This window comes from Adiantum capillus-veneris, chromosome 11 (assembly GCF_014529385.1).
Source record: "Adiantum capillus-veneris isolate H3 chromosome 11, ASM1452938v2, whole genome shotgun sequence".
Classification (NCBI taxonomy): Eukaryota; Viridiplantae; Streptophyta; class Polypodiopsida; order Polypodiales; family Pteridaceae; genus Adiantum; species Adiantum capillus-veneris.
In genome coordinates, this window is record NC_140941.1 from 81669864 (window position 1) to 81694981 (window position 25118).

A 25118-nucleotide genomic window follows, 5' to 3' on the forward strand; every position below is an offset into this window, starting at 1 on the left:
TACAGGGTTCTATCAAGAGAAGGTGCATATGGAGAATCACATGAGTCACGCGCTCCCACCAAAAGATTAGTTGATTGGGAAGCCCCTGATGCATGTACCATATCAAGCTTCAAATCCAAGATCAAAGCAGACATCCTTAACACTAGAATGGTAACCTAACAGGACATAAAAGTGTCCTTTCAAGGTTTTGGGAAAAAATTCCAAAACCATAGTAGATCCACTCATTTTGAGAAATCCTTTCATGAGCTTATAGTTCAATAACTAATACATATGGAAAAAAAGAGAAACTTGTAATTTTTCTCATCCCTTGGTCACTACAAGCCTCCAAAGTTGATGGGCCAGTACATTTTTCCCAAAACAACAATTTCTTACGGTTGATTGCATATAAGTAAGACTGGGGATTTTTGTAGGACATGAGATAAAATGCCTCGTTAACTTCAATGGGTTGGTGACCAAAACATATGGTTGCTTTTACCTCATTTGTTTTTGGTAAAAAAAAAAAGGTACAAAAAAGTTGCATTTTTGCCATTCTGCGGACCTATCATCAAAGTTTCTATAGTCACGCTCAATACAGATACTATATACATGTTTTCTTAGTTTCATTTGGGCCTTTAGATTCAAAAGGATCCATGGAGCGTGTCAAAAGGATAATGGATCTCTTACAATTGGAACCTTGGGGGCAATGATAAAGTGCTAAATACAGCAAACATGAAAAAACTGGGTTTAGCATTATGACCTCTAGAAACCCATAAAAACTACTCAATATCGAGCCAAGTTTGTAGTCTATGATTAGATATGGTTACTAACTACAAAATACACACAATTGGCCTAAGAAACTAGCAATATTGAGAAAGTTATACTTGCTACTCTAAAATGTATCGTATTCTTCAACAATCAAAAAAATCAACCATCATCATATACTATGCTATATAGCATATTAGGTCCCCCAAAACTCAAGGAAGATTAGCTTTATGTTATACATTACACTTACACAATCAAAATTGACTTTGGATATCAAGAAAGCCACCAAAAAAATCATAAAAGTGCTAATTTTGGCCAAAAAACAAGATTATGCATTTCTTATAAATTGGTCATAACTTTCAATTTTAACACTTAGCTCTCCATACAAGCATCAAAACATGTTGAGAACTATGAAGGCCTAACCTCTAGCCATCTAGACCTCACAAACATGAAGTTTAGAGTAGTATAGTTGCCAAAAATTGAAAAAAGGCCAAAAACAGGACCCATTTTTTCTCACAGTTTAGGTTCAAAAATGTTGTGCAAGAGTAAGGTTAATGGTGAGATCGATACTCAAAAAACAATGCTAAGTTTTTTTCAGCTCATAAGGCAACTTTGTGGATATATAGCACCTAGAAATTCATTTTCATACTCTTCAAATAATTCAAGCAAAATGGTCACTTAACAGGACACAAAAGTGTCCAAGGACATAAAAGTGTCCTGTTACCATTCTAGTGTTAAATCTATGTCTTTGGGTAGGATTTTAAGAAGGATTAAAGTTCAATGGTTCTTGCTTATATATGTGTTTGTGGCATGTTTCAAAACAATGGATTTGCAGAGGACAAGGATGTTGTGTCTTAATAGAAGACTTTCTATGATACCTGGATATTGTACTTGGAGAAGGTTGGGGTACCAAAGAAACTTTCCATATTGGTGATAATATCAATTGTAGAGTAAGCCCAAACTCTATGTCTATCTCATACCAACTATGTCGTCAGTCATTAGTTTTGGGCTATGGCTATAGGAGATGGAGAAGCAAGCTAGGTAGTTTGGTTCCTCTGGATTCTGAGGAAAATTATCCAGACTTTGAACCAAAGGTCATAGTCCACAACTATTTGATAAGCTCACTCACTCCTGTATCTTTACAAAGATAGACTTACTATTAGGATATTATCAAGTACGCACAAGCCTTGCAGCTATACCGAAGACTAGATTCTGGACACGGCATGGACATTATGAATTTTTGGTTATGCCCTTCGGATTGCCCAATGCGCTAGCTACTTCCATGACACTTATGGATAGTTTCTTGAGACCATATCTGAGCATGTTTGTTATTTTTCTCCTTGACGACATTCTCGTGTACAATGATTTTGAAGAAGAGAATCTATAACATCTACAGCAGGTGTTTGAATTGTTAGGAGAGCATACACTATATGCCAAATAATCAAAGTGTGATTCCCTCAAGGGGGAGATTCACTACTTAGGGCATGATATTTTCACTAAGTGGTTACACATGGATACAAGAAGGGCCATTACAAAAAGGATTGTCGTAGTTTCCTAAGAGATCAAAAAACATGCAAAATGATAATTCTGGCAAAGGAAAAAGTACGGTAAAGATTGAGAAGCTCAATGTGGTTGAGTCTCCCATACCTACCACTGGAGTAGAGGATGCTCCTCCTCCAATGATGATCATTATGCCAACAAATATTCATGTAGAGGTGATAGCAGATCACTCAGATGTTCTCATTTTCACTTCAGATCTCACTCCAGATGCTTTGGTTGCACAGGATGAGGGTTATGCATAGAATTGGATTCCTGATTCTGGTGCAGGTTTTCATGTCACACCGCATAGTAGCAGCAACTTCACCATGTGGAAAGAGAACATGAAAGATGTTTTCACAAAAAAAGGCCTATCATAACTGTTGAAAGAGTATGTAGAGGATGATGACTATACGCAAGCTCAGTGGGAGCTTTTGGATGTGAGAGCCATGGCTACGATACGTCTACATCTAGCTGAGACAGTATTCTTCACTATCATAGGGAAGACAAAAACCAAGGAACTTGGGATAGCTTATGTTCAGCCTGGGAGAGCAAAAGTACATCCACAACAAAGTTTTTCTCATGAAAAATCTTATGAAGATCAACATGAAAGAAGGTAGCACAGTTTCTGGTCACTTAAATGAGTTCAACTCCTTGTTCAATCAGTTGACATTTCACGGCTTTAAGGAGTTTGACGACGAACTCAAGTATATATTCTTGTTATGCTCTCTACACAGTTCATGGGACATCTTTTGCACAACCATTGGCAATTCGGCCTCCGAATGGCAAGTTACTGTTCAATGCTATCACATATGCATTGCTCACTGAAGAAATTTGACATAAATCTCTCAACGATGCTAGTCATGGAGATGCATATATGGCTGGGAGCTCAACGAAGGCAAGAGGCCATGACAGGAAAAAATACAAAAGTAAAAGTAGATAGGCAATCCTCATAGTCCTAGCAGACACAGGAACTCAAGTAAAGACCATAGTACCAAAAATGTTGAGTGTTACTATTTCCACAAGAAGGGCCATTACAAAAAAGGATTGTCACAATTTCCTAAGAGACCAGAACAAATGTAAAATTATAGTAAAGATTGAGGAGCTGAATGTGGTTGAGTCTCCCATACCTACCACTGCAGTAGAGGATGATCACCCTCCATTATACCAATAAAGATTCATGCAGAGATCCCTCAGATGTTCTCATTTTCACTTCAAATCTCACTATAGATTCTTTGGTTGCACAGGTAGAGAGTTACGTGCAAAATTGATTCTTGATTTTGGTGCAAGTTTTCATGTCACACCACATAAATAGTAGTTTTCCTCTTATGCATCCATGCATGGCATAGTCAAGCTTGGTGATTCCTACGAGCTTGGCATTATATTGGCATTGGTGATGTGAAACCTCAAATGCATAATGGCACTACTTTTATGTTATAGAATGTCAAAAATGTGCCCAAGCTTACAAAGAGCTTTCTTTCTATAGGGCAATTGGATGATCTTGGCTACACTACACTTTTTGGTAATCATTCTTGGTTGATCCACAAGAACAACCTTGTCATGATGAAAGGTCATAAAAGCGGATCCCTGTACTCTATGTTTGTTTTGAGTGTTGATGAACACTCTATCTATGTTGTAGAGCTGCCGTCTCTACTGAGTTGTGGAATAGCCGGCTAGGGAATATTAGCCAAAAGGGAATGAAAAAACTTTAGTGTTTTGGCTACTTACCTGTGTTAGATTACACGGAATTTCCATTGCGTGAGCATTGTCTATACAACAAACAGACTAGACTTACATCTTCGCCATTGAACAAAGAAACTAGGCAAACCCCTAGACTTAGTGCACAGTGATTTGTGTGCTCCAATGCCACATAAAACTCTAGGGGGGGGGGAAGGAAGAGGTCTTTTCTGAGTCTTTTCGATCTATGCTCCAAATATTCCTTGCCATGGTTGAGAACCAATCAAGAAAAAAACAAATCTTTTCGAACGGAAAAATGTGGAGAGTACGTTGTCGTGCCATGGCACATTCATAATGTGAAATCAAAATATCTACCTCACTTTCAATGCTTTTGTTATGTGGGAACAAATGTTATGATGTATATAGTGTGATATATGGGAAAACGGTTCCCATAGTTGCAGGCGTATACATACTGTGCTGGGCAGGCAAGGTCGGGGACGTGGCACCGTTGCATGTTTTAAAACATTAAAGAATGCCTAATTTTCTTTAGGAATGTACAAATGTCAAGTGTTCGAAGTGGCACACTCGTTTTGCCTAGAAAGTTTAATGCGGGCAATCTCGACCAAAAATAGCAGGCTTTGTGCGCGGCATAAAAGACGTGTCTAAAGTGATTACCAAGTGAACAAATGAGGTTCAACATGAAATTTGAGCCCAATTGTATTTTTCCACAAATTTAGGGATTTTTCCTAGCTCGTCTGGGCTTTTTACAAACAAAAGGGGGTATTTTTGGACAAAGAATGACCTTAAAATGGTTACAAATAGCCTAAAAATAGCTCAAAATGCCACATCAACGATAGTTCTGTCGTTGCCTAAGTTGTGTGGGAAATGTTAGAGCCAAGATTGAGCTTATTTGGGCACATGATAAAGCAGATATAGCCGTTTCTTTACAGGGTGCCAGTGCAGTCCCGTGCTGCTTCCACTACATGGTTGAGGCTGTGAGGCCTCCAATTAGGGTTTTCCCTCTATAAATAGCTACTTGCGATTCTCCAATTAAGTACTAAAGATTCCATGAAATGGTCGCAACGAATAATCAAAGCATATATTTAGGGTTTTTAACAGGTCGAATGAGCACTGCATATGTGCAATTGAGAGCGAGGCTACACCTAATCTTCACACACAGTCAAGAATTTTGAGTTGATCTTGGTTCATTCTCAAAGTGGAGCTTTCATGGCTGGACTTTTTTTTTTTATAGTGTGTTTTTGGCTTCAAATCATCTACGCCTTGCTTGATTTTGCTACGAATCCTCATAGTTAGAGGCCTAGCTCTTTCCTAGTCGCACTGCGCACTTCTTGACACATTTTTGATGAACCCGACGCAAAGTAGGCTAGGGTGAGGGTTTAAAAGCTTCATTGAAGGTCTTAAAAAAAGTTTTAAATCTATGGAGCAACAAGAGCAATAGGGGCTTCAGTTTGATTCGGTCACAATGCAAATGTTTCAAGCCTTTGCAGTGTTTATGGAGCAGTAGGCCACAGAAAAAAGGGAGCTTTCCTCAACCAAAGCACTTCAATGTGTGGTGAAGAAAATGGACCAATTTAAAGGTAAATATGTAACAAAGTATCTTTGTGGATATGTAAAGGAGATGGAGCTTCATCGAGTGCCCGAAGCAGAGATGGTGCAAAGTTTTGAACTTGCTGTGATTCCCGAGATCAGAGAGCATGTAAGAGGAATTAGAAATGAGCTTGGGCAACTTGGGAAGCATTCAAATTATCCTTGAAGGAAGAGTATTTCATGGAGGACTCCGAAAGGGTAACAAAGAGGACTTTTATAGAGTGGGTAGTTCGTCCAAAAGGGGGACTTTCGCCTACCAAACTACTAAGGGAATTTGAACACCGCTATTATCAACTTTCAAGGACTGAGAAGGCTCCCTTAAACTTAGAGAAGACAGAGCTCTTTTTGCAAGCCGCAGTAAAGAGATTCAAGAGAAGTTAGAGCTACTACTTGAGGATAAGGATGCGGAACAAGGCTTAAAGGCTAATTGGAATGAAGTTGAAGACACCATTTCACTGCTAACTAAGCGACAACGATGAAGAGACAGGATGATAGTCAACCCTACTCAAGTCCGAAGTGTTCCTAAGAGTCCCAAAGAGTGGCAAGTACATTCTAGATACAATTTTCAAGGGAATGCAAGAGGTCAAGTTAAAGCTAGAAAGGATAGAAGAAAAGGGGCAACCATCAAAACAATCTACAGGGCAAAGAACTCAAAACAGAGAAGGTTTTGTAAATAGATGCATATGGTGTGATAGTACTAACCATGGAAGGAGGGACTGTGAAAGTTTTAAAGACGCTTTGACAAAGGATCTTGTTTTCTTTAAAGATGGGAAAATCCACTTAATTGAAACAGGTAAGCTCTTGGGGACGAAGTTTGGAAAAGGTGGGATGAAGAAACTAGTTGAGGACATGGCTACTAGCCATGCCATCTCAATGGTTGAGGCATCCGCCTATGGGTTGAAGGTGGATCCTATTAAGAAAAAAAGGATTAGTCAAAGTTGGATAAGAGGAATCTAATGGTATTGGAGACCTATGGAAATGAGCTATAGAGTCTGCTATGAAGGGTAAAATGACTACAGAGGTTTTACATGAAGCTGGAGATTGCATTCGGCTTGAAACAGGTTGGAATGACCCTGTGGACTCTTTGTTAGTGCATGCATACATTGCCAAATTTCAAGCAAATGATGCCATTGTTGAAGAGAAACGTAGGCGCGAGAATGGGGATGAAGGGCCTTCAAAGCAGGCCACGAGGAGTGGGGGTAGAAATGACACAGTGCCTCCTAGATCACCTTCCCCGCAATAGATGCCTATCCCCGAAGTGCCTATGCAAGAAGCTTGTAAAGAAAAGAAGAAAAATGCAACAAAACCCAAAGCAAAGGTTCCGGCCTACAAACTCCGATACGATATAGAGGCAGCAATGGATCTCAAAAAGGTTTTGGAAGAGAGAATTCTAAATAGTAAGGTGGAATTTACCTTGGGTGAGGTCCTTCTGGCAAAGCGGGAATTCCATGAAGAAATAATTGATATCATAAAGAGGAAGCGATAGTCTCTTACTGAATCTATCCATGTATAGGGTGAAGAAGAGACTTTAAATGCATAGGGTGTATAGGTCTATGGCGAGCAAGGTGAAGAAATTGTTGTTGGATGCTACAAGTCTAGGAGAGGATTAAAACATGTTTTCTTCTTGGATGATGAAGATGAAGTGGAGACCACTCACAAGAGCTACTACTTGAAGAGTCAATGGGCAAGAGCAATTACTGAGACCCTGGTAAAAGTGGGAGACTTAGAAGAGCCATACATTGCGTTGATACATCATAGTGTACAAAGAGGTTTGAAGATGAATGGTTTGCTAGAAGATGATGAATACATTGCAGGTGTGTTCGATGAGTGTTCGTTTGTGGATACTATGCAAGATCTAGAGTCTTTAGTGGATTTCAATTTGCGTATGGGAAGTGAGGTGGTGAAAGTATGCTCAATAGAAATGTACAAGGTCATTGAGGATTTCAAAAATGCTCAAGGAGTTGATGTACGAGTGGAGGATAAGTATAAGTTCGTGGCAAAGAAAGTGAAACCAACAGCATTACCTCTACCAAAATATTTCACAAATAAGATGGAACAAGCTGTTTTTTTGCAACCTATCCTTCGTGGCCCAAGCAAGATTGGACACAAGTTCACACAAGATTCTTTGAAGGAGTTAAAGGTTGGTTGCGAGGACAGTTTGACAAAAGCTAAAAAGATATGCTTTGAAGACATGCTTGCCAAACACGAAAAAGCTTTTGCATTTGAGCCTTATGAGATAGGGTGTGTTGATCCATCCATTGTTGCTCCTATGGTGATCTCACTATCCCTCATGTACCTTGGAACTTGAGGCCTATTCCTGTTCCAAACTCTCATTTTCCAAAACTCATTGAATTGCTGAATGAAAAGATCAAGATGGGTATTTTGGAGGCTTCTTGTGCTCCATATTCAAACAGGTGGTTCACAGTTCCGAATAAAAATGGTTCTTTACGATTTATTCAGGATATGCAACCTGTAAATAAGGTGACAATCAGAAATGTGGATATAGGGCCAATTGTCGATGAGTTTGCAGAGGCATTTGCAGGAAGGGCAATACATTATATGGGAGATGTGTACTCAGGGTATGATCAACTCCAACTAGCAATGGAAAGCAGGGACCTAACTACCATGAGGACACCCTTGGATTTAGTAAGCATGTGCACCTTACCTCACGGGGCAACTAATTCAGTTGCACATATGATGAAAGGTATGAACAAAATCCTACGTGAATTCATACCACAAACTACAATGCCTTTCCTTGATGATGTGCCAATCAAAGGATGTGATGTAAGTGATATAGATGTGGCTGTAGACTCAAGGGGGTGCCGCAAGTATGTGGCAAACCATATCAATGATTGTGATGAGATCTTGTTAATATTGGAAGAAGTGAACCTTACCTTGTCTGGGCAAAAGTCAGTGTTTGGTGTGAGCGAAGTTCTTATTGTGGGACATATGTGCGGGCCATATGGTAGAAGAACTTGTCCTACAAAGATTGATGTAATTCAAAGAATGAAAGAGACATGTATTAATGTAAATGAGGTTCAAAGGTTCTTGGATGCATGTGTGTTCTATGTTATCTGAATTCCACATTATGCGCATGTGGCAGAACCTTTGTATCAACTTTTGAGAAAGAACCAAAAGTTTCAATGGGAAGGAATGGATACACATGCCATGAGGAAATTAAAGAAGTTGTTGCTTATGTCTTCAACTTTGAGAAAAACAAACTATGAATGTGGAAGATATGTAATTGTGACAGTGGATACTAGCCCGATAGGAATTGGATGGGCGATTGGGCAAGATAATGATGATGATGGTAAGCGATATGTAGTGAGATTTGAAGCAAAAGTACTAAGTGCTCATCAACGCAACTATGCACAGGTAAAAAGAGAGCTATGGGGAGTAGTCACAGATTTGAAATGTGACAAAGAGTGTTTGGTAGGAGCAAATGTAATAGTGGAGACTGATTTTCTACCCCTTCTTGAAATGATCACAAGTTGCTCAATTCCCGACATTGCTATGTTGAGAGGGATTGCCTACATAAAGTCCTTGAATCCACACTACAAGAGGTTCTTCATATTAGCGACGCTCACACAGCGACGCTTATAGCGACGCTCATAGCGACGCCGGCTGGGGTAAAAAAAATAACCGAGCGCGCCCAAAAACTCAGATCTCAGATCTGAGTTTTTCGACGCCCTCAAGCAAAGAGCAGGTAACGCTCTCCCTCACTCTCTCTCTTTCTCTCTCTTTTTCTTCTCCACACACACACACACACACACACACACGAGGAGAGGAAGGAGAGCCAGGTATGCTCCTTCCCTCTCCTCATTCTCATGTTCCCTTCCCCTCTTTCTCTCTCCCTCTCTTTCTCTCTCACACACACACATACACACACACAGTGTTTTGTGAGAGAGAGAGAGAGAGAGAGAGAGAGAGAGAGAGAGAGAGAGAGAGAGAGAGTACAAACAAAAACAAAAACGCACACACACATACATAAACAAAGAATGCACACACATTGAGAGAGAAAAAGAGAGAGAGAGCATGCATAAACAAAAAACGCACGCATTGAGAGAGGAAAAGAGAGAGAGAACATGCATAAACAAAAAACGCACACATTGAGAGAGGAAAAGAGAGAGAAAACATGCATACGATCCAAAAAAACGCACACACATTGAAAGAGAAAGAGAGAGAAACTAATTTAACGTCGTAGGAAACTAATTAAAATTAAAAGACCTAAAGATCTAACCGACGAGGAGTTGAACTGAAGACCTATTATTCAAGAGAGAAATGGCATAATCAATCTATCATACTTGGCATGGGTGATAGAAAGGTTATACCGTTTATCTCTTTTTATTGGCACACACATCCACACACGCGTACACACACAAGAAGAAGAGAGTTATAACGTCGTAGGAAACTATCTTAAAAGACGTTAAAGATTAGGTTATATGTAGACTTACATTAAATTAGATTTAGGTTTATTTTTAACTAGATTTACGTTTATTTAAGCTAGATTTAGATTTACGTTATATTAGATTAGATTTAGGTCTCCATAGACTGCGATGCCTACATGAAGCGGGTGAAGAAAGCCCTCAATGGAATATAGGGTATTGCTGTCTTCACTCATGGTGGGCTCCGTCGATCCAAAAGTACTGGTGAAATGTCTTCAGAAGATAGGGAAGAAGGTGGATCTTCAGGGCGGCAAGAGTCACTACATCCCCGACACAATGACCATCTAGACAACCTCTAGTCATTAGACTTACGTTAAATTAGATTTAGCTTTATTTTTAGTTAGATTTACGTTTATTTAGATTTACGCTTATTTACGTTAGATTGAGTCCACGCAAGAATTACTTACGGTTTAGGGTTTAGAGTTAGACGAACAGTGAAAAGATCTACTGTGAAAAGATGTTAAGATGAAGTGAAGTGCTACAGCTAGAGAAGAGGCAAAGGGATTTTGTCCACTACATGCAGTATCATGTAGACGTGGGTGTGTAGATTTCTTGTACCCACAAATATAGGTATTGACCAATAAAGACGAGATGATAACCCGGTGGTTCTGATCTCCGTGCACCTCTAGACCGAGGTGTGCGGGGATTGGACATGACTAGAGAATGTGAGATAAAGAGAGAGAGAGAGAGAGAGAGAGAGAGAGAGAGAGAGAGAGAGAGAGAGAGAGAGAGAGAGAGATAAGACGAAGAATGCCAATAGAATATTAAATTTGTTGTCCAGGTTATAAGTTTTTTATCCTCATTATGAGTAGCGACGAGGATGTGGGACCATCCAATCGAAACACCTATCTCTCAACGAGGGTCTTATGTCCTTGTAATCAATGCAAGCATGCTGTGCGACGGAGAAGACGTGTTTCTTTGCAGCACGTTCGCGAATTTGGCGAGTTCGATCCATCTATTATAGATCGAGTTGTTGCCAATTATAACTCGTCGGACTCTGACGCTGGCCAACAAGCAGCAATCTTGCAACCCAATAGACGTGTTCGCAGGCGCTTTGGTCAAGCAGCATATGTGAGGCCACAAGATGTAGCCTCTGACAGCTCGGGGGATGATCATGCAGAGCACATTCCCAACGAGGCAATGTCTGAGCCCGAGATTGATGAAATGATCGAGACGATCATGGATTCAGAAAGGCTTATCTATGATGATATGAAAAGTGAAGCCGATACGTCATTGTATAATGGAGCACGTATGTCTAGATTGAAAGCACTCCTGGTTCTTCTCAACATGCAGGCAAAGTTTGGATGGAGTGACACTAGCGTCACAGCGCTTTTCAGGTGATCTATTACAATTAGTTTACTTTAATAGAACTCTAAATGTATAATGATCTGATAGATTTTTACACGACTGTATCATATTTTTATATTGTGTAGATTGCTGAAAGATCACATACTACCAGCTGACAATGTGATGCCAGATTCCCGAGATGAAGCAAGAAAGATTTTGCAAAACTTGGGGATGGATTACAATTCTATCCACGCTTGTCCTAATGACTGCATTCTTTTCAGAGGGGAATACACAGACATGGAGAAGTGTCCGAAATGTGATTCCAAAAGATATCGAGTAGATCTCCACGGGACAAAAATTCCACAAAAGGTTTTGCGACATTTTCCTTTGCTTCCTCGCATCAAGCATTTCTTCGAATGTAAGTCCATGGCCGCCCTAGCATCATGGCATGAGGAGAATAAATCTTCGGATGGTGTGCTACGAATTCCTGCAGATTGCGCAGCCTGGAAACATATAGATGGAACATGGTCGGATTTTGCCAGGGAAGCTCAAAATTTGCGCTTAGGCCTGGCTATGGATGGCGTAAATCCATTTGGTCAAAGATCAACATCTTACAGTGTATGGCCCGTTGTCATCGTCAACTACAATATTCCCCCGTGGTTGACTACGAAGAAGGGGCACCTATGGCTAAGCTTGATTGTGCCAGGGCGATATAAAGTGGGGAATATGGATGTGTATCTTCGTCCACTATTGGAAGAGCTACAACAATTGTGGATTGGCATAGAGGTGGTGGATATGAGCCGACACACAGGACGACGGAATGCTTTCATCAGAGGTATTCTAATGTGGACCATGCATGACTATCCCGGGCTAACAGAATGCTCAGGTGATCTATTGACACTCCTCACTCAGACACTGTAAATCTTGTTTTTTCCCATAGTTGATCTATTATCATGTGTATACATGCAGGGATTCAAACAAGCGGATACAGAGCATGTGTCACATGTGGACCTAGACTGAATGCACGTAGGGCACCCTCACTGAAGAAGCAAATCTACGAAGGTCATCAAGCGTATCTTCCAGAGAATCATGTGTTACGCGACGGCTTTTTGGGAAGAGAGCCACCAAGGATGTCTGCACAAGCATGGTTAGAGCAGAAGGAGATGTGCGATGACGGATTGCCTCCAGGGATGAAGAGACTATCTCTATGGTACGAGTTACCATACTGGCCCCTACTCGTGATCAATCACTTGCTCGATCCAATGCACATATTCAAGAATGTGGGTAATCTACTATGGGACCATTTGACCGGCAAGAAAGATACTTTGGGAGCCAGAGTTGACCTTAGAAATGTGGATCGTATGGAGCAATATTGGCTGCAAACAGCGTCTGATGGATCGATAAAACTCCCTAAATCACCATGGATTTTCACAGGAGCCCAAGAACGCAAAGTAAAAGAGGCCATTCGATCTTTGCGGACCCCCACTGGCGTAATGCACTCGCTCCGAACGTGTTTTACTAAAGAAGGAAAGCTTACCGGTTTGAAGTCACACGATTGGCATAAAATGTGTCAGGTACGTTCATAGTGGACTTTAATATCATTGCATAAAATGTGGACTTTAATATCATTGCTACACATACTTTACAGTTTATCTTACCGGTTGCCATTGAGGGATATTTGTCTCTTGACATCCGTAACACAATCTACAAACTTGAAAAGCTGGTGCAATGGATCTCACAAAAGGAGATCGACGTAGACTCCATACCATTCGCCAAACTAAATGCTGCGGAGCTTGTGTGCATGTTTGAGAAACATTTTCCTACTACAATGCTAACCATTCAGGTGCATCTTCTTGTTCACATAGTTGATGAGGTGGAAATAGCTGGCACAGTTCATTCGAGATGGATGTTCTTCTTAGAGCGTTTCATGAAAACGCTTAAGGGATATGTGCGTCAAAAGGCACGTCCGGAGGGTAGCATGGCAGAAGGTTGGTTGGTATCAGAGTCCCTAGTGTACATTGGAGAGTGGCTAGACGGATTTGATAAATCCCGGGACACGCTATGGCGAACCATAGATGATGAGCGCATATCTGGGATTGTCATGTGCAATCTCGGTGTTGAGAAGAAGATGACGGAAGATCTAGAGGCTAAAATCAACCGATTTTGCATGCTTCACAATCCAGTGATGCAAAAGTGGATTTCACAATATGAGGATGCAAAGCAAGAGCGACAAAGGGCACGAATCGAGTGGAGACGGGGAAGACGACCACCGATGCACTATCCAGCGGTTCTGGAGAGCCTACCAACCTTCATGAGCTTAAGATGGTTGCACAACCAATTGAAAAGCGCACAACAATTCGGTGACGAAGTGACTGAAGAAGAGTGGGAGTACTCTTGGGGTTGCGCGACCAAGGTAAGTTTGCAATGTACGACTAGCAAGTGACTTTATTTATAAACGTTTGAACGGCCACTCATAATCTTTGTTCGTTGTAGTATAAGTCATACACAGCAGCATGGTGTAAAGGTCGACATTTTAGGGTGGAACGAATCGACAAAAAGCGTTTTACTCAAGATTGTGGAATCATGGCAAAATTTGAACAGTCTAGTCGACGACGTTCCTCTGATGCAGATCCTGTGGTGGCGGAACTCACTTACTTCGGCACGCTGCAAGAGATTTTGAGGATCGATTACAGAGGATTTTTTGTCGACTTATTCGACGTGCAATGGTTCAAGATAATCATGGAGGGTCGCAACGCTACTGTGCGTAGAGGAGAGTCTGGTTTTCTTGAGGTGGATTCTACTAAGAAATGGACTGACCTAAGAGACACTTTCGTACTACCCGAGCATTGTGAACAAGTAAGTATATAAATAGTTAACATCCCCCTTTTACAAGTTATGTGCTTGAAAGCTCTCATGTAAGTTATGTGGCTCTGGCAGGTAGTATTTCATCCTACAAAGTCTACATCAAACTGGTGGTACGTCATAGAGGTAGCCCCTCGTAGTGCAAGGACGTATGAAGGCTACCATGTGCCAATCACAACGACATCAATGGAGGAGATTAGAGAAGATGCTCAATCAGAAGCCGCTGCGGTGGTGCCAGACGAGCATCAAGATGCTACTACTCTATATGGGGTGCATGCAGAGGAGCTACAAAATGAAACAGAGGATATGTGTTTAAACGGAGAGCTCTATATAGATATAGGAAGTTATGCTGAGTTATGCGAGGATGAGAGAGAGATCTCTTAAAGCCACAAATATTGTATTTGAACAATTTTGCTCCGTGCTGTAAAAGCTCTGTTTTCGACTTGCCTCTTCTATCACTCGATTCATTGCGTCATTGTATTTATATGCGTCATTACGTCATTGTATTTAATGGTCTTTGCGTCATTGTCTACTCTATTCATTCAATATTAAGTTTAAATATTCGTGTGTTTAATGCAGGTATGGATGATGAGGAGTTTCTTTCTTCTTTGTCACCGCAGCAGAGACAGTGGTACGTGGAGCGTCATCGCTCTGGCGCATCATCGCGCATTCCTACACCATCCGCATCTCCCTCTCTTTCGGAGCATTCGGCGCGCTCCGAAGCTTCGGCGTCGACGAGACCAGCGTCACACTCGTCTAGACACCGGCGCTCTAGTGGTGGCGGTGGCGGTTGTTGTGGGGATTCCGCCACCGATGCCTCCACACCGCCTCGTGTTCGACGAGGCTCTTTACCCTCCCCTTCTTTGCCCGCCCCCACACCAGCCACAGCATCGCCGTCTACGCCAGGTTTTGCACGGCTGACCGTTCCTAGAAGCTACACACCTCTACCTACTCCGCCAGGAGCCACCCCACTCGACACTCCTCGCTTCGGGGCCCAGACGCCGGTGGAGACACCTGACGTCCGTACCCCCATCGACACACCGCTAGAGACCCCTGCCGGGACACCCAGGTTCACGCGTCACCGGCCAGAGGGCTTGCCTTACTCCGTCGACATCAGCGGCGGCATCATCATGGATGATGACGGCAAGAAGGTGATCTCGCGCATGCGTGGTCTTTGCTCTCAGCTGTTTAGACACTATATACTAAACAAATGGAGTGAAGTACCAAGTGATTTAAAAAACAGAGTCATCAGCATACTTCATGATGAGTTTCCCGTTCCAACACGGGATCAGCGCTTCAATGAAGACCTGATGAAGATTCGAATGCGCGAATACTGCAAACACAAGCGTTCCGAAGTGCAAAAAGCAATCAAGAATGGGTGGAACAGGCCAGATTGGCTGGCCAAAGAAGATTGGAAGAATGCGAAGAAAGTAGCGCGCGAGAATCCCGACAAGTGGAAGCAACAAAAGGATGCAGCCAGAGCGCGAGTAGAGGCAGGGAGCTCGCACCACTTGGGGAGCGGTGGATGGGCATCATTTGAGGCCGATTTTGTAAGTCTTTTCACATTGCTCTTTATGCATGTTCGATAGTTTAGGGTTTATGAGTTTTTTAGTTCTAACATAATGAAATCTTTGTATGTTTTGACAGTGGTCGATGACAGGACGTGATCCCACACCGTACGAGCGCGAGTACGCAGGCAGGAAGGGCTTAAACGCCCTGATGGACATTCTCAGTTCTCGCGGCGGCATGGTTAGTATTAGGGTTTACTCTTTTTTATTTTTTGTATTGTTTTATAAATGTCGTTATATGTTTATATTTACTGAAAACTGTCTTATTGTCTTTTTTTGCAGAATCCGACAGATATGCCGCTTGGACGCGATGAGACGTCTGACTAGACGACGTCAGTTTAGCCGTAGCTAGATAGCATTAGTTTAGGGTTTCTCATAGCTTATGTATCATGAGACGGATTTTATACGTCTTTTTGAACCATGTATATTATTACATTTGTCACCGCAGTTCCTTTTGCCAATAAATTCTTTATGCCTATGATGTTGTACAATTGTCATTATTACATTTGCCAATCAATTCATTTTGCTTATGATGTGTACAATTGTCAATTTTGCAAACAATGCGTCTTGTGGGTGACTATTTTGGGTCTCTTATTTACCTTTGCACTTTTTTTTAAAAAAGTGAATCAAGTACAATATGGTTGATGGGTGGCAGGGCATTCAATGCCCTGCCACCAAAAAAATATTCTCTCGGGCGTCGCTATAAGCGTCGCTATTTATGGCTCTGTAGCGTCGCTATAGTCTTCTATGAGACCGTCGCTATAGGCGTCGCTATATGCGTCGCTATATAGCGACGCTGATAGAGACGCATATAGCGACGCCTATAGCGACGCTCTCGTAGCGACGCTCGTAGCGACGGTTTTAGCGACGCCGGGGGTTATAAAAACCCAATGTATTTCCGTCGCTAACAGCGTCACAAGAGCACACAACCTCTTGTAGTGCCAAAATTTAAGCATATTGCAGGGAAAGATCATCCAGTTGTGGATATGCTTTCAAGAGCAAGGTATGAAAATAAAGAAGACATGGTTGTCGAGGGCGATGATGTAGGCACACAGTTCTATAGTATCTCTCATGCAAAGGGCGATCATGTTTGTCTATCAAGTGCACTTGAATCATTTACATAGGACCTATATCAAGGTGATTGGTTGCTCATTGGAAACTATCTGAGCTTTGACAAGGCAAGAAGGGTGGACTAACCAAGATTTCAAAAGAATACGGAGAAAGGACTATGGAAACTTTTTGAAAGATGGGTACTTATGGAAGCGTCCAAAACAAAGAAATGGAATGCCGATGAGAGTCGTGAATGATAAAGATGCTCAAAATGAGCTTATCAACAAGTTTCATGAGAGTCTTTATGATGGACATAGAGGTGTATGGGCCACCTTTACTAAAATAAAAGAGAGGTATTGGTGGAAAGGTATGAATAAAGATGTACCTCACTTTGTGGAGTCCTGTGAAACCTGTCAAATATATTTAAATGTATGTCATCGTGATGGGTTGCACCCTACTTACCCATTGGCCATGCATTATAAGTGGGTAGTAGATCTAGTTACAATGCCAGTGGGCTTATGGCAAGTGAGATACATAGTGCTTTCACGAGAAGACTTAACCAATCAAGTTGAAGTTCGTGCTCTAAGAACAAAAAGCACAGAAGGGGTATGTAAGTTCCTCTTGGATGATGTAATTAGCTATTATGGTTGTGTTGGAAAAATAACAGCGGACAGGGGTGAGTTGGATGCTGACAAATCAAGGGAGTTTTTCTCTAGGTTGGGCATTAAACTTTCTCTCACTACTGCATATAATCCTGAGGGAAATGGTAAATTGGAGCGTGGACATCCTCCTATCATTAAAGATTTGGCTAAGTCATGCAAAGGTAAAATGGGAGAGTGGCCTAGCTTATTGCCTTATGCTTTATGGGCTGATCATACAACTCATAGCTCAATTACTGGTTATATGCCTTTTGAGTTGATGTATGGTCAAAAACCTATAATTATAATGCCAATTGAAGATGTACTTCCCACATGGAATGTATTACCCTGGGAAGATGGAATGAGTAGGGAAGACCTTCTTGCTTTGTGCATACAACAGTTAGAAAGAAGGCCTCAAGATATTGAGAATGTAGTAGCATGATTGAAAGATGCAAGGTTAAAGAATAAAGACAGATTTGATAAGAGGCATAGGCTCAGACCCAAAGCTATTGAGGAAGATGATTGGGTGTGGTGTATGACAGTAGTCTTGACAACCAACATTCAACAATAAGAAAGCTTTCAAAGAGATGGTTTGGTCATTATGTGGTTCAACATGTACATGGGAATGCGACATACACCTTTCATGAACTAGATGGGACAAAAATGAAGATTCTCATCGCAGGGAAAAGAATCAAGTAGTCAAAAGAAGAGGTGATACAGATCCCTTTGCTTCGCAGGAAAGTCAAAATGAAGGATCTGATGAAAATGTTATGGATGTGGATGAAGAATGAGAGGATGATGCGTTAGATTTCGTTGCAAGTGATGACAAAATTGATAAGTATGTTGACTTAAATGAAGACTGAACCTGCAAAAGATGTGTGTGGTACATGCCGGAGGATGTGCATGTTTAGAGGGAGTGGATGTCGTGCCATGGCACGTCCATAATGTGAAATTAAAATATCTACCTCACTCTCAATGCTTTTGTTATGTGGGACCAAATGCTCTGATGTACATAGTGTGATATATGGAAAAACGGTTGCCCTAGTTGCAGGCGTATACATACTTTGCCAGGTAGGTGAGGCTGGGGACGTGGCATCGTTGCATGTTTTAACACATTACAACATGCCTAATTTGATTTAGAAATGTACAAATGTCAAGTGTTTTGAAGTGGCACGCTTGTTTTGCCTAGAAAGTTCAATGTGGCCGAAAATAACAGGTTTCATGCACGTCATAAAAGACGTGTCCAAAGTGATTACCAAGTGGAAAAATGAGGTTCAACATGAAATTTCAGCCCAATGGGATTTTTCCCAGCTCGTTTGGGCTTTCTATGGACAAAAAGGGATATTTTTGGGCCAAAAATGGCCTTACAACGGTTAAAAATAACCTAAAAATAGCTCAAAATTCCACATCAACATGGTTCCCTTGTTGCCTAAGTTGTGTGGCAAATTTTAGAGCCAAGAATGAGCTCCTTTGGGCACATGAGAAAGGAGATACAACCATTTCTTTAGAGGGTGGTAGTGCAGTCCCTTGTTGCTTCCACTACATGGTTGAGGCTGTGAGGCCTTCAATTAGGGTTTTCCCTCCTCAAATAACTACTTGGGCTTCTCCAATGAAGTACTGAAGCTTCCATGAAATGGTCACGGTGAAGAACTGAATCGTATATTTAGGGTCTTTAACAGGTCGAATGAGCACTGCATCTGTGCCTTGGGAGTGAGGCTACACCTTATCTTCACACACACAAGAATTTTGAGTTGATCTTGGTTCATTTTCAAAGTGGAGCTTTCATGGCTAGAGTTTTGTTTTTTTTTAGTGTGTTTTTGGATTCAAATCATCTACGCCTTGCTGAATTTTCTATGAATACTGGTAGTCAAAGGCTCGACGCTTTCCTAGTCGCACTGCGCACTTCTTGAGAACGTCTCCACAGAGTTCAAGGATTTTTGTAATCAAGGCATTCGTTATCAGTTTATTGCTCCATACACACTTGCAAAAAATGTGATAGCTAAAAGAATGAATCGCATGATTCAAGAGCGAGTTATCTCTATGATGTCTATGACAAACTTACTAGAGAGTTTTGGGGGAAGCTGTTCTGACATGAGCGCACATCATCAACAGGTCACCTAGTTCTCCTTTAAATTTCAAAATTCCAGGGGAATTATGGACTGGCAAGATGCCAAGCTATGAGCATTTACGTGTATTTCGATGTGAGGTATATGCACATGGGCCCAAAGAACTTTGTTTCGCAAGTTAGATCCTAGGTGACAAAAATATATTTTTATCGGCTATGGTGCAAATGGAGAGATGGGCTATTGTCTCTTGCACCAAGAATTGCACAAAGTCATTTGTAGTTCACATGTGATTTTCAATGAATCAAAAATTCACAAGAAGCACATTGAGGAAGTTGAGTGCAGACGCGTTCGTTTTGAGGATGTAGCCTCCGAACCAACTCATTTCAGTAGTGTTGCACCTAATCCTCAAGTGCAAGATACTACTATTGCTTCGAAGAGAGCAGAGTTTAGCAATAAGACACTGAGACACTCTCAAAGAATATCACGTGCGCCCGAGCGGTTTGATCCGGGTATACACCACATTTTGGTCACTGACAGTGGAGAGCCAACGTGTGACAAAGAAGCTATACAAATGGATGAAAGTGGGAGCAGTCTATGCAATCAGAATACAATTCGATTGTGGCTAATGAGACATGGGATTTGGTTGAATTACCAAAAGGAAAAAATGCTTTACCTTGCAAGTGGGTACACAACAAGAAGTATAGAGTGGAAGATCCCGAGCCTAGGTACAAGGCTCGTCTAGTTGCCAAGGGTTTCAGAAGCAAAAAGGTTTGGATTATGATGAGATTTTCTCTCCAATAGTGAAGATGACTACACTTTGCATTGTGCTTGGCTTGGTTGCTATGCAAGACATGGAACTTGTCCAAATGGACATGAACACAACATTTCTTAACGGGGGTCTAGATGAAGATGTCTACATGAAACAACCTAAGGGTTTTGTATGTGAAACCCAAAAGCCAACCAGGGCAGAATTAGTTTGTAGATTGAAAAAGACACTATGGCCTCAAGCAAGGTTCAAGGCAATGGTATCAAAAATTGGACAAATTCATGCAGTCTTAGGTTTACATAAGAAGTCAAGAGGATCAATGCTTATACACAAAGAGGTTGAACGATGGTTCTTTAATAATCTTGATCTTGTATGCAGATGATGTGCTTATCACAAGTAAATCAATTCATGAAATCAATCAAGTGAAAAAGATTCTAAGCACCAAATTTTCTATGAAATATTTGGTAAATGCCAATCACTTTCTTGGTATGCAAATCAAGAGAGACAGGCAACGTGGAATTCTTGAATTATCTCAAGGAAAGTACATCCAAAAAGTCTTGCAACATTTTAGTATGCAGGGGGGGAAGTCACTGAGTACCCCAATGCAAGCATACTCCAAACTTAGCAAGGAAAATTCCCCCAAGACAGTTGTTGAGAAAGAGGAAATGACAAAAGTTCCATATTCATCAACAGTTGGAAGTTTAATGTATGCTATGGTAGCCACAAGACCAGGCATTGCACATGTAGTGGGAGTGGTTAGTAGGTACATGGCAAACCCTGGCAAGAAGCATTGGGAAGCAGTGAAGAAAATCCTCAGATACTTGAAGGGTGCAGCTAGCAAGTATTTACGCTTCAAAAATAGTGATACATCTAATGTAGGTTACACAGATGCAGATTATGCGGGTTGCATGGATCTAGAAGATCCACATCTGGCTATGTGTTTATGTTTGTAGGAGCAACTATCCCTTGGAGGTCGTGTTTCCACTGCACGTCTTCATCTACCACTGAGGAAAAATATATTGCTGCATCTGACACAAGCAAGGAAGCCATATGGTTAGCTCATCTAGTGGGAGATTTGGGCATTCAGGAGGTTCCACTACTGCATTGTGATAGTCATAGTGCCATTGCTTTGGAAAATAATGCTGTGTTTCACTCAAAGTCCAAACACATAGAGGTCATGTAACATTTAATGGTCTAAAAACTTATGTGTAGCAGAAATTAGCATGAACATAGTGGGCATTTCATTAGAATAGATTCCTAATGAGAATTACAAGAGTGCTTGGGTGGAGAGAGCAACAAAAAACATAACACCTAGTTAGATAGCATAAAAAATACTTTCAAAAGAGAGAGAAATTAAGCTATTGACAATAGTTGAGGACCGGATTTGCATGGAGCCGGTCCCCCCTCCAAAAGGCTTTGTATTATGGTTTCTCCCATGAAGAGAGACATTGTACAATACAATTCTTTGTGTTCCTTCAAGACTAGCTAGTGCAATGAAGATGAAAGCTTCATGCACTAAGCAAAACACTTAGCAAACACAACATTAATTATCCCCGGTCTCAACCCAAGACCTCACACACCTTCGAAGATGGTGAGAGCTAGCAGGGTATGAGAGTAGATTGAGAGGAAGAAGGAGTATCTTACGAGAAAGATGTACATCTCCTCACATAATCACTCATATTAGCATAGCTTTAGCTTAGTAATTATCTTGGTAGAGGAGATGAGCATGCATTGAAGCTTGGCTCTTGGTTGGATTTGCATCCACATGCCAAGAGTGTGTTGATGTAGGCTTCTATCTCACAAGCTTGGAGTAGGTGATGAGCTCTCCATTAAAGCTTGGGAAGAGAGTCTTCTCTTTCTTCACACATGAGATTGTGTGAGTGTGCGTGTGATGATTCCTTGCAAAAATCAGCCCCCTTTCTCTCTTGGGCGAGCCCTCTTGCTATTTGCTCTTGCAGGCTCCCCATTGGACCTCCCCCAGTCAAGCCAATGGCTATTAAGCAGCATAAGTGATAGCCTTCTGACATGTGTCCCCCTTTCCTCTTTTGTGAGAGGTTAGTCAATTAAACTTAATTGATTTAAATGAATTAAATCCCCATTGGACCTTTCCCCATTCTGACCAATAGGAATTAAGTAGCCCATTGTGCTGCTCAATTCCTATTGGACCTCTTCACAGGCTGTCCAATAATCATCTAGGAGACTTAATTTTCATTTTTTATTTTTATTAAGTGTTTTAAAATTAATTAGTCTAAATTTACTCTAGCCTAATTCTCATTGGTCCACTTCAAGGGTCATCCAATAGGAATTGGGTACACCTTGTAGCATCTGGCCTAGGGAGCTGACATGTGTCCCTCATTCCCTTTGTGTAAAGGGAGCTTGTGTGTGTGTGTGTGTGTGGCCTTCTCTCTCATCCCCTACTTGCTAGGCTCGCCCCCTCCTGTGTAGGGATATTCAAAGACTTTTTTGGTCACACACAAAGCATCCAATTTCCCTGGGGTTGACCTTTGGACACAACCTTTGAATTTTGGAACCTTAGCATTTTGGAAGTCTTAATGGGCTGAAACTTAGGGTCTTTTTAGCCCATTGTTGCACATGGATCTTTTGCAGATGGCCCCCCCTTTGGATCCCTATTTTTCCTCCTTTGGATCCCTACTGTGGCCGGTCTGCTTGCTTAACCAATATTCTAGCTTTTTCTCCCCTGGCACTTCCCCACATTAAATGATCAGTTTAATATGAGAAAATCATTTGGGAGAATTAGATATTGATTATTATGACAGGTCACATACCATGTCATACAAGATGCATTGAGATTGTCAAGGTTCACACTGATGACAACCCTGCAAATGCTCTGATGAAGAGCCTAGCCTTGAAGAAATTTACACATTGCATAGAACTTATGGGTATGGGATGAGTTCTAGGAGATGCTTCATCAACTTTTTATAGAATAACTATAATGATGCCGTTATTGGCCATCATGACCTTCAAGTGGGAGGTTGTTTGGATGTAGGCCAGGTAGCCGTGGGAAACCACCCTTACACTTTTCTTCCTAATCAATATAGGGAGAGAAAATTCACTTTCCTCTCCACTAACCCACTATGATGTGCATCTTCTCCTTCTTCCCCAATTCCCCCTTGCAGACTCCAAAGCAAGATAGATTGCTTCTATAACAAATATTGTCAATAAATACCAAGGAAAGGTACATAAATTTTGGATCACAGAATTAGTTTTGGAATCAAAACCAAAACAAATAAGGATTTCCAAAACAATGTTGGCTAAATAATCTTTCAATACGAAGTATGACAAATCTCCCAGTGATGGAGCAACCAAAGCTTCAAGTTATCGCCGGAAGCACTTCAATTGACCAATCAACACTACAAATGGATTTCTAGATTACAAATGGATTCAAAAAGACAAGATTCACAAGAAAAATAGGTCAAAAAATGTCACCTAGGAATGGAGACCAAAACCACCAAATACGCAAACCATGCCACAACCTCTAAAACAAAAACGTAAGTGGATACCTAAAGTATGAACTACTTAGCGTGTAGAGAGCACGTCCATACAGAAACATCCAATCATGCCAACCATTTTGGAACAGCCAGCTCATCTTCAACTACTATTGTTTTGACACTGTAAAAGGCAGGAAACCTTGTAGCAAAAGCCACTGAATAGTGGCTATAGTTGTCAATTCCACACATTATAAGATAACAGGTTGAAGATGATGGGAGACTATGTGTACAGTGTGTAAGGTGTGTTCAATGCTTAAAATTTTCATTTTTTTGACAGTTTCTAACAGAGTTTTACTCGTATTCGGCAAAGTATTGAGCCATATCGACAAATTTTGATGGGCTAGATATCTAGAGTGAAGGTGTGTTCATACAAGTGCGAGGAATAATTTTGGCCAATTTTTTGGTCAAATAATAATAATTTTATATAATTTAATGTCCTTTTTAACCTAATAAACATAAAAAATGAATAACCTGAGCCATGAAATTGAGAATCAAGTTCTGAAAGAAAACACCGAACCTACAAAGCAAGAGCTTTGAGCATGATGAATAGAAAGTGATTTGACACCAATCAAATTTAGGGCTAACTTCAAACTGACCATAATCGCAAAATCAAGGGCAAATGATGAGAGAAGTCCAAACAATGCGCTGTCTAAGTTGTAGGTGGTATGGCATGGAAAAATTCACCAATTTTGGTCAGTATGCAAATTGCATTCAGGGTGAGTCGGACAAATATAGGCAAATTGGGTAGAAATTGACCTCATTGCAACTTGCAATATAGAGAGTGAGAGAGAGAGAGAGCTTTTTTGACCTAGAGCCTTGCTACATTTTTGCATGCTATAGTCACCCCACGAATCCACACCACACCATATTTCATAGGTATTCTCCCCATCAGTCCATGAAAACACTTGTATAGTCAAAACTGTACAAAAACTACTAGAATAAGAGTGTCAATCAAATCAAAGAAGGAACTGCACAAACTGGTAGAGGTCTTTGTGGGGGGCCAACCAAATCCAAAGTGCATCAAAATTATGCTCTCACTAGGCAACTCTAAGACATGCAATCACACTTTGAAATTTGGGTGGAACATGGATCGTGATCCATGACCCCCACTACCAGTTGGAAGAAAAAAGTTGGGCAAAATCATGCTAGAGAAGTCACTGACCCACTGCTGCAATCATAGAGAATTTTTTTTTACAAAATATGGATCCATGACCCCAACATGGCCAAACTGGGAGTTGTCAACACAAAAACTTTTAACCTACCTTGGGGAATGTGTCCTTCATGGGGTTTTCAGTGTGCAAATGGTCCTTTTCACTCATGATTGGAAAAATTTGATCCAAATCCAATAAAAAGCACACCAATAGC

General features: G+C 41.1%; 1 pseudogene; it reads right to left on the reverse strand.

The window, feature by feature from the left end:
• LOC147447538 (uncharacterized) overlaps positions 1 to 25118 on the reverse strand; it is a 46593-nt pseudogene that overhangs the window by 17244 nt on the left and 4231 nt on the right.